This window comes from Haliotis rufescens, unplaced genomic scaffold (assembly GCF_023055435.1).
Source record: "Haliotis rufescens isolate VD_foot unplaced genomic scaffold, xgHalRufe1.0.p SCAF_68, whole genome shotgun sequence".
In the NCBI taxonomy this organism is placed as follows: domain Eukaryota; kingdom Metazoa; phylum Mollusca; class Gastropoda; order Lepetellida; family Haliotidae; genus Haliotis; species Haliotis rufescens.
The window spans coordinates 1,816,631-1,831,050 of NW_025964359.1; the positions used below are offsets into that span (position 1 = coordinate 1,816,631).

General features: G+C 38.7%; 1 protein-coding gene across 5 annotated transcripts in view; it reads left to right on the forward strand.

Annotated features, from left to right (window-relative positions):
* The window catches only part of LOC124116009 (neuroglian-like), a 225,160-nt gene that overhangs the window by 70,379 nt on the left and 140,361 nt on the right, over positions 1-14,420 (forward strand). The window contains exon 1 of one of the 5 annotated variants that reach the window (XM_046477201.2): positions 9,410-10,069. The exons of the other annotated variants lie outside the window; for them this stretch is intronic. The gene's annotated coding sequence lies outside the window, so the exon portion shown is untranslated. Of the gene's footprint in view, positions 1-9,409; positions 10,070-14,420 lie in introns of those variants that run through there. 5 annotated transcript variants of the gene reach the window in all.

Consider the following 14,420-nt stretch of genomic DNA (forward strand, 5'->3'; position numbering starts at 1 on the left):
GACTATAGGGGTTCTTCGTAGGCCACAGTTATAGGGCTATCCATCACGGACTACCGCGCAAACCAAACATTAAGAGGCTGCCTGGAGCTGAATCCCCTGAAACTGTTATTGGTGCCTGCACGCCTCACGTCACTTCGTGTCACGCCTTAAGCCCAGACGGGTAGGCCACTGTTGCCCCAATATTCATTGGGCCTCGTCTCATAAAAGACAATTCTCTCGGCAAGAGAGATGCAATGAAAACATGAATTGGACTCAACAGAATCATGGAAGAAGACAACATGGAAACGAATGTGGATTTGAGTCATTCATTAAAACGATCCTCTGTCCGGATTGAATATTGCCTCCCTTTGTTTAAAACGGCAATCTTGGGCGACACGAGTCGTGCATTAATTGCAGTCCGTCAAGAAAGAAGGGAGTGGTATTAAGACGGACGGGCCTCTGATCTGATGTCAACCAGCTCGCTCAATCACGCTCGTTATGCCGAAATCAGGGTCCAGTTTGCGCTTAAAATAAACTGTCAAACTTTCGCCAGTTTTCTAAAAAGAAAGTGGAATGTTGTCTGGGTACTGGTTCCCATGACTCAGGAAATTAATTCCGATGTCCAAATTTTAATACAACTTTGGTATCTTCTAAAGATTGCCACTTTGCTTAAACATAATTAAAATTTTGTCCTGATGAGTTAAAGATACCAGTTGTTCTGCAGCGATTCCTGTCTGTGATTGAAGGGACTGAAACAAAATGGCATGTCATCATAATAGAAATTAATGACAAAACGAGGCCACCTTGTACGATAGTTCTAGAAGTGGTTATTTTCACAGCTGGTCCATTTATTCAATGGGATTATTCCCATAGAGAATATCGACACCTTGCTTAAAATTCAGTCATAATTAGACAATGTGCTGCACCTCATTTGCATATCTTAAAGCGCTTTCCACGACCCCAAAAATTAAAATCCCTAATTTAAGAAGGTGAGTGGAGATTACGTTTCCCACAATTCTTTCTGTTTGTGATAGCTTAATCTTCTTTTAAACCATAGAAAGAATCAAATTAGCATTCGGTGTCTTGGTGAGTCTTTACTGGTAGAGTTATCTTCATTAGTGTCTGGTATTTTATCAAGATTTGGATCACATTTCATTTTAAATGGATGGAAAATAGGTCATCAAAAGACTCCCAACTCCATGTTTTACGCTTTGTATCAAATTACTTGTATCATATTTCAGTTTTTATCATCTCTTTAAAGAGCTGTTCTAAGTTGCCTCAAATGAAAATAAATCCTGAACATGAAATTGAAATACCTGACTTAAAAAACCAGGAAATTCATACTTTGTTTGTATGTATCACACTCATAGATAGTGTGTTTGTTGTTTAACGCTGCACTCATCAATATTCCAGCTATATGACGGCGGTCTGTAAATAATGAAGTGTGGACCAGACAATCCAGTGATAGACATCATGAGCATTGATGGATGTCATCGTATCCTAATTGTCCAGATTTATGCTCATGATGTCTTTCACTGGATTGTCTGGTCCAGACTTAATTATTTACAGACTACCATCATATAGCTGCAACATTGCTAAGTGCAGTGATAAACAACAAGCAAACAAATAAAACATACAATGCATATTGATAAATCATTTTAATCAAGTTAATAGTTACTTTAATTATTTTTTCTGTAGTGGTATCTTTCTTTTTAGCTAATCCATAAGGGATTATGTGGTTGGGCAAAGAAAAATAAAAATAAATTTGACTTGGATGAATGTCTATCACTCTAATGCAGTAGGACATTGCTCAAAACATGAACGACTGGTTCAGACTTGACTAGATTCAGGCTGTCATGATATAGCTAAAATATTGCCGACTGCAGTCTTACACATTGATCAGAGGAATAAAATCAACTCACACACTAGCAGTACCATAAGATGGAAATGTATATGAAGCGGCCATAACATTTCTGAGTCCCATGATGGGATTCGAACCACAGACCTTCTGATCAGAGGTCTGACGCGTGACAAGTTGACAAGCTGACAAGGTAAGGATGTCATCTGTGGGATGACTCCACGCCCTGCTACATACTACCCCGTCAACAGAAGGCATGTCCTGGGCCGCATAGTATTGTACTGAGGCTTATTTTGCTCAAATTTAATATGAACGTGCTCAGCCCCATGTTGGGCGCCAATGTAGCACCATAAAATGTCCGAGTTCCGTGATGGGATTCGAACCACAGACCTTCTGATCAGAGGTCGGACACCTTGTCCACATGACCAAAGAGGTTAACCCCATCAGCAAGCTGACAAGGTAAGGATACCACACCCTGCTACATATACAAATTATCAACTTGGGGACCAGTCATTTATTATAGTGGGTGGGGGGTGTGGGGGGGGTCAAATGGAATCGTCACCCAAAAATATGAGTCTCTAGGTGAGGGTCATAAAAAATAATACAATATTTGAGGAGGGTCATAAAAAAATGGACATTTTATTATAAAATATAAAGTGCTTTTGCAATTCTTTTTTCAGGGAGTGTCATGAAAATAATTGATAAGGACATGGAGAGGGTCATCCAAAAGTATGATATTAGGCAATAAGTGGTGTCAGTACATTAATGACCGGTCCCTTATTTTGTAATTGGATGGTAGAGTGCAAGCAAACTTGAAACAGGCCTCAGTTTGTGTATCAGTACTAGTGTGCTGATAAGGCGGTTTCTTTCTTCGTCAAGGGTAGGAGAATTTGCCTTGAGCTTGTGGCATAGAATGGCCTTTGCTTAGTGGTTGAAGGTGCTGTGATTGAATATAACCTTGTGACAGTTGGATTTATTACTTAATCTCACAGGTTCTCTGTACTTGGGTGGGTGGGATGCGTTGGTAAAGAGTCGAGTATAGCTCTGTTCACTGACAATGTAATTCTGATGTGGTCGTTGCTAGAACGTTCAGTGGAACTCCATTCAGACGAAATATAAGCTGTCAACGCTAGAGAATAGTCTGTGTCAGTCATCTGCTGATTCCAATGGGGGTGTGAGGGAAAATAGTGGTGAAAATTATGTGACTGGGTAACTGAAAATGAGTGATGACGAAAAGGGTGAGCATGTACTGCTCTACTGGTAATGTGAGTGTAAATATATTCCTCCTGAGTGAATGAGTATGGTTTTACGCCGCTTTTAAGCAATATTCCAGCAATATCACGGCGGATGACACCAGAAATGGGCTTCACACATTGTACCCATGTCGGGAATCGAACCCGGGTCTTCAGCGCACACTTTAACCACAAGGCTACCCGACCGCCTCTATTCCCCCTGAACATTCGGGGAGTGAAACAATTTACCTGGGAAAATATTCCACAAGAACAAAACTCCTGGTATAGCTTCCACCAGAACATATGTTCAGAGGGAACATATTTGCTCCCACAGTAGCACCTGCCACCACACAATTTGCATAAAAACGTAAGTGTTTGCTGCTGACCACCACACAGCAGTACTCCTGCCATACAACTACATGATATGATACCTCATTCACTAATTCACAATCTACTGGTTTCAACTGGTTTCTACTGGTCTCAGTTTTGAAACAACACATGACAGAATAAAAGAGAAGTTGAAACAGATTCTAAATGTCCCATTTAAGTCAGCTCTTGTTTATCCCCACTTTACCATAACCTGAGGTAAAAAGTATTTTGAAAACCGTGTCATGAAAGTTATTTGATCAACCTGTTGATATTATTTGTCAACAATGGAGTCATGAATACTTCAACTGTGATATGGAGCATAAAATCATTATTACGCTCATTATTACACAAAATTGATTGGATTTTTATTTAATCGCTTATATTGATCCATGTAAATAATGTATATTGCATGTGATAGGGTTTGGAGGGTCATTATGTTGAATGAATTTAGGGACAGTTGTCATCTGCATCGTCATATCAGGGGAGCAGGGAGTAGCCTAGTGGTTCAAGTGCTTGCCTCTCAGGTCAAAGACCTGGGTTTTGTTCCATACCTGGGTACAATATCAATGATTGTCCTGCAGTGTTAATCATGTTAAGATGTGTTGATGATATCACTATCAAATACCAAATGTTTGCAAAAAGGTCAGTGTATCCTGCCCCACTGGTGGCACTGGTCACAAACACATGCAAAGGCAAGTCAACTGTTCACCCGAAAAAACGAAGTATGAATGGTATAAGTCAAAATAGGAAGTTGCATCGGATATCATTTATGTCACTGATATGTCAAATTTGGAAATGTCCTCCACATGTCCATGATACGAAAGGCTTTAGAAAGTCCTGCGTCACTCAGGAATGCCTCCCACTTTAAGCTGACACGCTGTGATATTCCTGAAATACTGTTAAACCAAATTCACTCTTGCACTCTTTCTCTCAACAAGGAATCTTATGACTAGAGGACTGTTGTGACTCTCATACCATAACACAGACTGATGATTATTGTTGCACAAGATTTTCTTTGAGGAACATTTTGCCCAAAGGCAGAGTAGCCATAGCCTTGCATGGAGCTGACATTCCTTTGTGGTGGAGAGAACTGGCTTTTTACATGCAGGAGATTACATACTTCCCTGACCATAGTCTGTTGAATCCACACCAAGTTTGTGCCGCATCTTTTTCATTCTAAGATTGTGTGATTACATTTTCTGCTTGTGGAATGAAATTGCTAAAATTGGTAAATATTGATATCAAAGATTTTCAAGGTTTCATTTGAAAGCTGCAGGAGGTTTCTGATCACAATAGTCAATACCTCAACCATGGCGACTTTTTACTGAGTTTCATTGAAGGATGCATATTTCCATTGAGAAAATGATGGGTTTTTCACTACTATCTTCTGAAACAGTGATTGATGTTTCTCGTCACTGCAAGACTAGACAAGCCCTAACATGGAACAATCAATTTGGTCCCCGTTATCTGTTGGCCTTTCCGAACACAATAGGCTTTTCCAACTTGTTCCTGCATTCGCGTCCGGTCCACTGCACAAAGCAGATTTTATAAGCAGACGGGCAAGTCAGGATAAAAAAAACGAGTATGATGGAAATGAAATGATTAAGCAAGCGTTAAAGTTTCCGATCCAAAAATATTCATCACAGCAATTTTGTCTGTTCAGAGCGAAAATCACTTCCATATCAGAGCCATTTATCTGCTGTGGATTACTTAATAATGGTTGACAAAAGTTCAACATTTATCTCGCCAAAATAAATCACAGGAAGGATTATGCTGCATGGATGGTGAAGTAGGATTAACATATTCGCATTGTTTTGGTTAATTATTTATTGGATTACAATAAGTCATGTGAAGAAGCAATGCAAGGATGGAGGCATGATAGGCATGCCCACAGGCAGAGTTCCTACTTCACATTTTTGAGAGCCTATCATGGAGTTTTTAGCCTTCACTGAGCATGAGGTGGAATTTTAATGAACAGAGAACACTGTGTCGTAATATGTGGCTGTGCCCTTAATACTTGTTCGATTTACAGGCATGTTATTGTTATTGATGTCTCATGTTGTTTTTGTCAATATTGTTTCTCAAGAGCTTATGTTCCTTTGGCATTTGAATACTTTTGTTGAATATTGGGGAATATCTTCCCTATGTCAATGACCATTGAAGCTGGTACTGTCAGCGTTTTATACTGGTTTTTCTTTTTCAGCTCACATATTAGGAATTCTTCATGGTTATTAGGAAGCTATCTTCCTTGAGTCGATATTTCAAACTTTTTAGTCTTAACAGAAGCAATCCAGAATCTGTCCTTGCATCTTACACAAATTTTAGTCTACCGTTTTTCCAGTGTAAATGACGTCTGCTTCTAAATCAGTTTCCCGCCATTTTTTAGTCTTCTTCCAATGTGTGTATGCCAGTGTTATTTACACAGGCAGCACCTGATTCAACCAGAACACTCTTCTTATAATGACAAACTGATTGATTTGGGAGATTTTTCCTTCAAAAATATGTTTACCATCAGAGGCCTCTGTGTTTGCACATCAAACATGGCGGAAGGTAGATCTCTTGGCCAGTGACAGATAACCTATAGCCCTGCTGGAAAATGTATTTTATGAACCAACATCACATTGGGATGTGCCGGTCCTGAGTTCCTTGCAAAGTCCTGTCATGAGGAACATGTCACCAGTGACATCGTGACTGTCGTTTGAGAACTGTTGCAAATGGCTGATGCTTTTAATACTGTGTGCTGTCCTATAGCCTGAAGGCCAGGCTCTCTAAGCCGATTGGTTAATGGTCTAAGCTGATGCAAATGGCAGTAATCTTGTAAAGAGGAAAAAGTAAACTGGTGAAGCCCAAGAAATAAAGTTACCACCTACAACGGCCAAAGGCTATGTCAAAGACTGTAGTCAGCGAAACCAGAAATAGAGCCATTATGTTTTTCATAGGTCGTAAGCCATTGTAAGGATTCTTGAAGAATTGCTCTGAACATCAGTAATTTAAATTGGGGGTACAATTTCATTAGCAGTAGCAGCATGATTTGTGCAATGAATTTTTTACGGTATTAGCAGAATTACATCATTGACATGATATGCTTGAGGTGTTTATTCGTTTGTTATCTGTATTAATATTGATTGTTTTGTGGAATGTACAAGATATTTCGCCAGTTGTGGTATATTTATCTATGAGTTTGCATATTTCATGTTCATCTTATTAATGAACAATGTAATTGTTTTTGAAATGACAATGAAAGATAACTGTGGTATAGTCGTGAACTGTATAGTCTTGGACATTAGAATCCGACTGTGTGCGTTGACTTATATACACTTATATAGCATTGAATAGGGGTTTGGTTGGACAGTTTGTACTGTGTCAGAGGCTAGTACTGGTGGTTATACTGTGTGAGGTGAGGTGAAATGGGGTTTAATGTCATTGTTCAAGATTAGTATTGCACTTATATAGCAGTGGTGTATGTGTATGTGTGTGTGTGCATACGTGCAGGTGGGTGTGTATGTGTGGTTGCGAGTGTGTGTGTGTATGTGTGTGTGTATGTGGGTGGCTGCTTGTCTCCCTCCAACAGAACCACTATCCCCCATTGACTCAATAGTAGCTCCCTCCAACAGAACCACTATCCCCCATTGACTCAATAGTAGCTCCCTCCAACTGATTGAAACCACTATCCTCCACTGGGTCAATGGTAGCTCCCACCAACAGAACCACTATCCCCCATTGACTCAATAGTAGCTCCCTCCAACAGAACCACTATCCCCCATTGACTCAATAGTAGCTCCCTCCAACAGATCGAAACCACTGTCCTCCATTAACTCAATAGTAGCTCCCTCCAACAGATTGAAACCACTATCCTCCATTAACTCAATAGTAGCTCCCTCCAACAGAACCACTTTCCTCCATTAACTCAATAGTAGCTCCCTCCAACAGAACCACTATACTCCATTAACTCAATAGTAGCTCCCTCCAACAGATCGAAACCACTATCCTCCATAACTCAATAGTAGCTCCCTCCAACAAAACCACTGTCCTCCATTAACTCAATAGTAGCTCCCTCCAACTGATTGAAACCACTATCCTCCATTAACTCAATAGTAGCTCCCTCCAACAGAACCACTATCCTCCATTAACTCAATAGTAGCTCCCTCCAACAGATCGAAACTACTGTCCTCCATTAACTCAATAGTAGCTCCCTCCAACAGAACCACTATTCTCCATTAATTCAATAGTAGATCCCTCCAACAGAACCACTATCCTCCATTAACTCAATAGTAGCTCCCTCCAACAGATCGAAACCACTGTCCTCCATTAACTCAGTAGTAGCTCCCTCCAACAGAACCACCATCCTCCATTAACTCAATAGTAGATCCCTCCAACAGAAGCACTATCCTCCATTAACTCAATAGTAGCTCCCTCCAACAGAACCACTATCCTCCATTAACTCAATAGTAGATCCCTCAAATAGATCAAGACAACTACCCCATCAACTCAATAGTAGATCCCCCAAACAGATCAAGACAACTACCCCATCAACTCAATAGTAGATCCCCCAAACAGATCAAGACAACTACCCCATCAACTCAATAGTAGATCCCCCAAACAGATCAAGACAACTACCCCATCAACTCAATAGTAGATCCCCCAAACAGATCAAGACAACTACCCCATCAACTCAATAGTAGATCCCCCAAACAGATCAAGACAACTACCCCATCAACTCAATAGTAATGCGTTTACTTCAACATCTTGTCAGATACAACCAACAGTCAAAGTTCTGATTTAAGTCGAACACGTCCATTAAAACAACTATTTTCATCATGCTTCAAGGTCATGCCCAGATTCTAGTATGAAATACGTTCAATCTCTTTGAGTCATATCACAACATGAAAGCTGCAGCCATTTTCTTGAGAAACTGATACTTTAGTCGTTTCTTTTACTCATATAACGGAAATACCTGCCGAAAGTATCACGGCTTGTTTAATAATAATGACTAAGTTTTTGTCAACTCACCGAATAAACTTCTCTCTAAGCTTTGGAACGCCATTACTTTCATCTCCAAGCTCAAAGGATGACAGAACAATAGCACAATCTAGCCTCTTTGATGTTCCGCAGTCGTCGTGTGTTGTCAGTATGATGCATATTTCTGTGGACAATCATATTTGATCAGTTTATTATTGTTATGCAAGTAATGGCTGTTGTCATCCTGATTCAGCTGTGAATGGAAATGTGATGTTTCTTTGAACATGTTGTGTGTGTTGTTGATACTATGCTGGTTTCCCCATGGAAATATATCTCCATCACCAAATTTGAGGATAACATATCTGAATAATTTCTTGCATAAACCCAGTGGAATAAATCTGATATCTGTTAATTAAAAGAAAATGATGAAATTCAAAAAGAGGCATTGATATTTTTACTTTAGTGCAATCTAGTTAAAATATTTTTATGAAAGTTAGTGAAATAATTCTTCTGTTTTTGTACATATATTATTATGACTAAACGACAAACCTTTATGCAACTGAATGGATTTTGTTTTTTTAGGCATAATTCCAATTTTCATTAAGTGCAACTGTGAATCTTTGCGCAAACAATGACTGATAATTGACTGTCACATTGGCAAATTTACTGCTATCAAATATTAAAAGCTATTCGCGAGATATTAAGAGATTGGCCATTATCAAAACAAAAATCATTCATGAAAATTGACTGGATACAAAGTATTATTCTTTGGGCAAGAGGACATCCCTGATATTTGCACAGGTTAAGAGTGGCATTCTTTCAACCATGCTCTAGTGGAGAAATTGTCCTGGCATGCAGGGCTCTGACTGTTTTGTCATAATCAGATTAAATAAGTGACTCTAATAAATGGGGACAGTTGACATCACAGGGCTGGGTGACATTGTAGAATTGCCTCATGTCTGAATGTGAAGCTATTTGGGGGCTCTGCAAGTAGTAGTTTTTTTTTTCATTAGGAAACATGTAGAGGGGTTTATGAGTCATTTCTCGCCAGCTATTTGCATATGAAAGAAAGAATGGACATGCCGGATGAGACCAGTGTCTCTTGATAGGAGAACGTCGTGGAAGGGACTGGGATGAGAAGAGGGACGAGGACGAGAGAGCCGGAGTGAGAGTAATCGTTCGGGGAATGGATCCCGACTCCAACAGCGACGTCCTCCAATAAGAGCACGACTCAGTCACCGCAACGATCGGTGAGGAGGCCGTTCGTACTGGGAATCGCCAACCATGACTGTCACAATGTTAATTGGTGTCACAGCATCAACAGCGTGCAGTCCTAGCTAGACAACAGCAGCAAGGAGAAGACCAGCAGGTTGCTGAAGACTTAACGGACCTCACCAACCTGTCTCTAGGATTACCATTGTTTACAAACAGGTAGTTTCACTCGCTGTGGCCCTGTGACTCTCTCTACTGCAGCTCAGACCTTGCTGGCTAGACCGCTGCTCATTCATTCAGGCCATGTTGTAGTAGCAACGTTTGTAAAAGGTTGTAAACCCTGGCACGTGCCAGGTGTTTTGTTGACGGCAGCTGTACATGGAAAATAATGGCCTTTTCTTTGTGGATTGCGGTGTTGCCCTGAGGATACATACTTGCATCATGGAATGACGGGATAGAGGTAATGTCCATACTTGCGTTTGCTGGTGTTGTTTTAATCTCAGGGTGTTAAATCATCCTTACATGATTGTTTGGTCACAAAGAGAGAGCCTGAAGTGTAGTCTTTTGTTTAAAACCTGATATTCCCTTGTCAATTGTGGAGCATTTTTTTGACAGATGCATTACAGTGAAGTGAGCAAATTGTATGATAGCGGGGTGATGGTAATGTCTGCAATAGATACACCCTATTTCTATTGCCACATGTCAATTACTGTCTTGGAGGGAGTATCATTTTCACCAGACCATCTGCGGTAGGATTTCTTCTGCTGTGTTGTCTGTTCCTACTTCATAATTTACATGGAAATAGTTTTTGAAAAAAAATCTGTGGAAATATTTTCCATCTAAAAAAATATTTTTTAGACTTTTTCGGATTCTTGGCTTGCTTGTTAGCCAAACATATATATGATAGTGGTATGGCATGAAATTTGTTGGAATGAACCATTTTAGGCATGTCTCTAAAGGTTTCTCTAATACACAAGAAATGGGCTCTACGTATTGTACCCATTTGGGGAATCGGTGTGACGAGTGAACGCTTAACCACTAGGTTAGTCCACCGCCCCTACAACAAATGGAAGCGTCTTAAAACAGTAATACTACTAAATAAAAACAGTAGTAATTTGTAAAGCGCCTGTATCCGGTTAGTGATAACTGCTTAAAGGCGAAGGGAAAAGTGTATCTTAGAGTGGATAGTTATTGAATAGGTATACTATTGAAGCCATCATTGTTCTACCCTTGTGATGCTGGAATTAAGTACAAAATTAGCATATGTTTTTATTGTCTTGCAACAGCTTAACAGAAATGATATCCGATATTTTGATACAGCATTATCAATTGATAAAGGTAAAATTGCTGTATATCATATAAACTGTAACAGATGCTGTGTTAATTAATTGTCGTTGAATTCACAGTCAGTTACTGAATTTATATAAATAGGGTTTATGACTGACCTGTACTGAACACAGTTGCACTGTATACGAATACCGAAAATGTCCTTCATTTTAGAGTGTACAATCATGCAAGATGTACTTCATTATTCCTTTTGAAATTTATCGTATGCTCATATCAGTACTGTCGGGCTTTGCGTGCTGCGAGACAGTTTCTTCTCATGAAATACTGAAACTTCTTTTTTTGTAATATGATTGTCTGAAAACACACAAGAATATTCATTCCTTGATAAATCTTAATGGCATGTTTTATCTGGAATTGGAACAGGCTGTATTTTTTGCTTGAATACACAATTCTACGTGTTTAAAAAGAAAAAAATAAATGTTAAAAGAGGATGAGACAGCAATTTAACATGTAGCGTGTAAAACAGAAATCTTTCAAATGATTTACATGGAAGTCATTGCAATATTTTAAACGTTGGTATATGTGGTTACACTTGCAATGAATTTATGTTTTAGCTTCATGCTTCCTGATTTTAGTTTCAATTTTATATTTTATAAAAAGTAATATGTGAAAAGCAACCACACTTTTACCCTTCTATACAGAATGCCACGTGTAAAAAAAACCGGGTATATTTTAGGGGTCATTTACAATCGCCTCGTAACATATGGTCATCTGTGTCAGTGAAAGTCATCGTGAGCATTGTGTGAGTCAGTATTGCTTAACACATTCATATCCGATTGAACCACATTCATCTATACAAACCAGTCAGTCGATATTCGCTCACTCATTGTGCAGCCTGGCCATACTATTGACAATATGTCATGCGTCATACCTGAAGCCTGGCCGCTACACTGGGATTCCAGAACATTGTACAACACCACTTGCTTATTGCATAACACACGATTACTCTGTGAAAGGAACTAATTATATCCAGGGAAATATATTATATTCTTTGTAAGAGTACAGGTAGAATAGATTTTGTTTCACATTGTATGACAGAGATAGTGTGGACTATTATTATATTCTCGCCTTAGGGGTGATGTTATGTGAAATCTATCTATACATCTATCTATCTATGTGATAAGAGTGTTAGCTTGAAGAATACAACACATAATGATTGCGATAAGATTTCATTGCAATCAAAGAATTGATTAAAGGGAAAGAGGATGTGCTTAGAATATTGAGAAATATGCTGTATTGATTTTTCTATTTTTGTATTTGGCTTGGAGTGAAGTGAGTTTGATTAGAATAAAATGAAATTTGTGTATTAGATTTAAAGTTGATTATTTTCCACAAAATGGATTTTTTTGTCATTGATCATAGCCAGGGCAATAGAATTAGGTGTTTCTTTTTAGATATTCTTTTTCGTTTAAGTTTGGTGAAATATGCCAATTGTGAGAAAATAAAATATTCCATTCAAAAACTTCAGAGCATAAAATGGTAATTATAGAAAACTTGTGTTCTTCCCCAGGGGATCTTGTTCGCAGACAGGGAATTGTTTGTTGGGAGGGGGTGTGTGCTATATGTGGGAGTGGGCACTGGATTTGACACATCATGAGGTCAGTGTCAACAAAAGAGGAGTCAAGCTCAAGTCGTGTAATTTAATCTAATTTGTCTGTCGAAATAATTAAATTTATCAGCTAGCTACAAGTTGAGTCATATAGTTCATAATGATGTTTTGGCAAATAGTTATACTTAGTAAATATAGTTTCATTTTATTTCAAGATAACTGTTCCCATTTCTGTGATGTTATCACATTTGGATTCTATCATATACAGGAAACATATTAGCATTTATTTCTGTGAAATTTACAAAGATATCTGGCTTCAAGCTAAAGAGAAATTCCAATATATTGACTGTCAGCTAACAATAGATCGTTAGATAATAAACCTGTTTGCCAAAGGAATCCAGTTCTGCGGATCACAAAGGTGATGCAGTTACATAGAACCAGGAATAAAGGTGATGCAAGGCATAAACAACCAGAAACCAGTCTATTAGAGGGCTTTTCTGTGGGTAAGACACATTTATGATGTTAAGTATGCCAAGATGGGTTTTTGTAAATAACAATAAAAAAAATTAATTTAATTAATTTTTATTTCTTTATCAGAATATAAAGAGACATGTGATATCTTTAGATACTACACATATAAAATTTTAGTAAAATTTGTAACAGTTTTGCCTGACCCTTACACAATAGATGAATGAGTCTGGGAATATAACTGCAAGTTTCAGAGTGAGTGAGTTGAGTTCAAGTTTAAGATGTCTGCAGGTATGATTTCGTGTTCACTTCGCAATGATAACCGTCGTGAAATGTGAAATATTTAAAGTCAACCTACCGCTAAGGCCAAGCAGTACAACTAGGAATCATACACTTTAAATTACATCATCAAAGATACAGCGTTATATGTCAAACAAAATAGTGAATTAATCCCAATTTTGCGTATTGCCTAAGGTAAAAATGAAAGGGAGTAGCTCTGCAACATTCTTTAGTTATGCCATCACTGCATTGAGCCATCATAGCCACCAGTGGAATGTTGCAGCACTTTATTGAGTGATATATGTAAATGCAAACATATTTATCCATTTTCTCAAGAAATTGCACATTAACCTATAGAAATTATTAGGTTTTCCTTTTGATGAACATTTTATCTATATGTGGTTAAATATTTTTCAAAGTTAAATCATATTAAGTATACTTAACACAGTGAATGATTTCCCCATTTGTCTCTGTAGAAAAGATTTATTTTATTCAATTGGGTCTTTAGATATCATGTAATAGAATATCAAAATACCTTTTTTGAAAATGTTAATTTACAAATAAAGATCAGCAGACATCCTTAAAGAGAGACAAGGGTCACAGGTCTGGCACCCAATTTCAGCCTCGAGTGAGTGAGTGAGTGAGTCTGGTTTAACGCCGCTTTTAACAGTATTCCACTCATATCACGGTGTGTCAGCTTAATGTGGGAGGAAAGCCCGAAGTGATACAGGTCTCAGACGTTTACCACTTCGGTGAAACCCACGAGCATGGGTATGGTGTTGACAAACCTAGAAACATAATCGGGGCAAACAGGGATTCGAACCCACAATCATAGGTTTCTAGCGTGCCTAAGGGACGCAACTCTGCACAGCGAATCGCGGCGCCTTAGACGACTGGGCCACCCGTGCCCCCTCCAGCCTGGATATAGGCATGGTAGTTAGGACCCTGTGTGAGACTGAGCATTGTCTCTGTGTCACCAGGGCTGCCATTAACTACTGATATACCTCATACATTTTGTGGTAGCTGGTAAACAAAATAGAGTTTGAAGGACTTGAATCAAGTCAGGACTGCCAACAAGGGTTAAAAAAATCCCATTGCCTGACATCTGAGACAAGTGATTTTTCGATATGGACAAGTCAATTCTGTTTGCGTTAATTTTCCCTACGGC